Raw genomic sequence first — 3,664 nt, 5'->3', positions numbered from 1 at the left:
CCTCTCCCTCTCCCTCTCCCTCTCCCTCTCCCTCTCCCTCTCTCTCTCTCTCTGTGCATGTGTGCAATTACACGCATGTGTTAGGAGTAGTAATTACTAGATCTGAATTAATTCTTCAAATTTCAAAATATAATTTATAATAAGAACAACTGAAAAAGATGTGATTATAAATTATGTTAGTGTTGAGTTGATTTTTCTTAACTCAGTGTCACTTTTTATAGTGACCTGGAGGGAAGTAATTGAGATAATTAGCAGGAACTGGATAATTAATGGCATAGATATTCTTTTCTATAACCATTCATATAAGTGATTATACATAATACAACAATCCAAAATAACTCATTTGTGTCTGGATGTTGATAATGATTTTGAAATCAGCAAATGGTTGTAAGTTTGTACCAGGAATCTTCTAGGGACCTGAAAATGAAATTACAGTGTTAGCGTATGTCTAGGAAACACAACTGGAAGTTGTCCACCATCAAGGGCAAAACAAAATCCTGTTTCTATGTATGCAGATTAAAGAAATCAGCTCAAAGAAGCACATGTTGTATTTTATTTTATTTTAATTTTTTAAAATCAAATCATAATTTTTACTTATTCACACAGGGGTTATAAACACAAAAAGGCAGGACGTGGGGAAGGGATGACACCGGAGCATTGGTGTTCAGGGGGAATACAGATATCTTTCAGAACATAGTATCATCTGGGTAAAGGTTCAGGAGACAGATCACTATGACTCTGCCTATGATTCATTTGTCCTTATCTAAGTTGGTTCTATCCACCAAGGCTACCTATTTACAAGGTCTATGACTACTCAGGCTGGTAAATTTCCATGAAAGCTGCCTGTTTATGATAGCTTATAACCCTCTGTTTCAATATTTTTCCACAGAGTCCTAAGACTTGGTGTTAGTATACATGTATGACAGGCCTATTGCTGATTTTAGGCCTATGGCTGATTTTAGGCCTTCAGTGTATAAGGAGGGCTGCCCCAGACATCTCCTCCCTTCTCTAAGTATAGAAGGGCTGTGGCATTTCTAATCTTTCGAAGGTGGGGATAGAGACCTGACCTCCAGTATTTGAAGGGGACCTTGTAATGGCTCCAGTCCCCCTGTTGTTGTCCAGTGAGGCATGAGGGCCATACCCGTCCCGATGTCTTTTTCTTGGAGAGGGGATACTTTTGACATCAACCCCTATGCAGTCAGGCTTGTCCCTTAGGAAACCCAGAGAGATGTTTTTAACTATTATTTATATTCCCTTGCAGTGCTTAGCCTCGCAGCCTAAGCAAGAATTCAGATCACCAGTCAGAGGGGGTTCTGGGTGGCCCATCTCTGCTAGGTTTAGGGGCGGAAGTCCCCTGTTTTAGGTTGGGTGGAGATGGGTTTTGTGGACACCCTGGATAGAGTAACAACCTCATCTTGAGTCTCCTGGTCCTCCATAGGTAACTTATGATAATGTATCTGAATAGGTTTTGCTACCAAATTATTTATCTGTTGTTTCACAAAGTTGGTCAGTCTATTTAAGGCCCAGGGACCAAAAGAAATAAGCAAAACCAACCCAATTAATGGTCCCAAGATGGGAGGGAGTAGGGTTGACAATCATGGAAAGGTTGAAAACCAATTCTTGTACCAGCTCTCATCTTTCTCTTTCTCTCTCTGTCTTTTCTCAGGGCCTTCTCTGACCTTTATAATGCTCTCTTTAACCATCCCTATCTTGTGTATGTAAAGGCAACATTCTTCTTTAAGGGATGTACACAGTCAAGAGCTGTAGACAGTCTTTTCTATTGTAAAAGAGTAAACCAAGTCCAATAAAGTCCTTTGAAATTTTTGGAGGTCTTTTCAGACAGCAAAACGAAGGATTTCTTCAGATTGGTAATGTAAATCTCTGGCTGTTTGATATTCTTGTCAATGGCCTGTCGAAGGTCTGAGTAGCATAAGGTCAGAGGCCAGCATCTGGATTAGAATTTCTAACAGTAGACATCATGGGTGATTTATTTTTAAAAATAATGGAAAGGAAAAAGAAGAGAGTTCTCAGGGAGATTTCTCTTCCCTGGAAGTCAATTGTTATTCATCTTATTTATGGTTGGGCTTGGCTTTGTGGGGCTATTTATTTCATTTAGTCTTTTTGGCAGCTATTTAGCTGGAAGCACATATTTTATAATTCCACATAAAATGCTTCCCTGAAAATGCAAGTATGTAGAGGTCGAGAATGAGTTGGTGATTCCCTGAAGCAGGTAGTGTGAAGGATTGTAAATGAGAGTGAGGTTGGTCAATGGGAAGGAAATATTTTTCCAACTAGATTGTCTGGATTTATAAGTATGCATTGTCTATAAGTTCAGTGCTGTGAGTTTCTTTTCATTTTTCTTCTTTCCGTGTGTGTGTGTGTGTGTGTGTGTGTGTGTGTGTGTGTTATTAGTGTTTACATGTGGAGGCCCCATCATTCATAATGGGTCTTCAACCAATTTCACTGAGGCAAGGACACGCAATCAAACTCATGGTTTATGATAATGCTAAGGTATCTCCTAATTCTCATATTTAAGTTTAAAATGGTTAGTTTTACAGCATTATGAATTATGTTAGTAAAGCTTTTTGAAATACTTGTAATTATTTCTATGTAAAAAGAGAGGTTTTAAAAGGAAAACTATTAGCATTGCAGAGTCTACATATATAGAACGTATGCACACACTTACATAAAAAAGATAAAATGGACTTAGCATGTAACAGGACAATGATACCCATACTAGACCCCACAGGCTAACAAATTAAAGACTCGGTGTCAGGAGTTGGTTAAGTGTTTGGAACTGTTGACCAGTGAGTTCCCATTGACTCTTAACAATGAAGCTATTGCCAGTGCTATTGGTTGTCTTCAAAAGTTGTCAGCAAGATTCTGTTGCTGAAGACAACACATACTTGATTCACAAAACATGGAGACATGAAGCTGGTACTGACCTGGTTGTTTCATCCTTACTGACTAGCTTTGGTAGTGCTGGGACATGCTGTGTATGGGAGAAAAAGTAATAATAATTTTATCCATCTATGAAGACTGTGGACTACAAAATTTGGTGCTCTGGAAAGATGTGCCCACTAGTGCAACAGTGGAGTGAATATCCAGGGATTAAGCAATTACTGACTGAATTTAAGTGATCCTCCATAAGATGAAATCCATCCTCCAACCATAATTAGGACAAGAACTTATGGCTAGACGGGTCACAGCCTCTAGAGAAAACCCTACTATTATTATTTTGCTAAAGAGACATAGTATTAAATATAGCCTCCTTTTAGAAAACAAAGTTAAATAATGAAGCATGAGTAAGAATTAAGAACTAAGTATATTACTACTTTCAAAGTCAAGACTCAAAAGATTCTCTATTGCCTTAGATTTGAGCATGAGTTTTAAACTTGTGTAAACTAAAAATTCAAATTCAGGTACTATGACTGACTTTTGAAATAAGCAGTTACAATTATTTATTTCTATTTTAAAACTGTCTGTCTTTAAAAACAAGATGATTATGGAATAAGTTATTAATTTATAAATGACTAAGGAATAAGTGAAAGTGCAACAATGTAATTAGAGGAAAGATTATTCAAATATGGTAGTCACTATTTCAAAATGGGGACAGGAAGATCTATTCTGTATCTCTCCGTTGACCAAGACAATGACGATAAAA

The sequence above is a fragment of the Grammomys surdaster genome, unplaced genomic scaffold (genome assembly GCF_004785775.1).
Source record: "Grammomys surdaster isolate TR1022 unplaced genomic scaffold, NIH_TR_1.0 126086, whole genome shotgun sequence".
Classification (NCBI taxonomy): Eukaryota; Metazoa; Chordata; class Mammalia; order Rodentia; family Muridae; genus Grammomys; species Grammomys surdaster.
The sequence above is the reverse complement of the archived record's forward strand: the minus strand, read 5'-3'. Positions refer to the sequence as shown.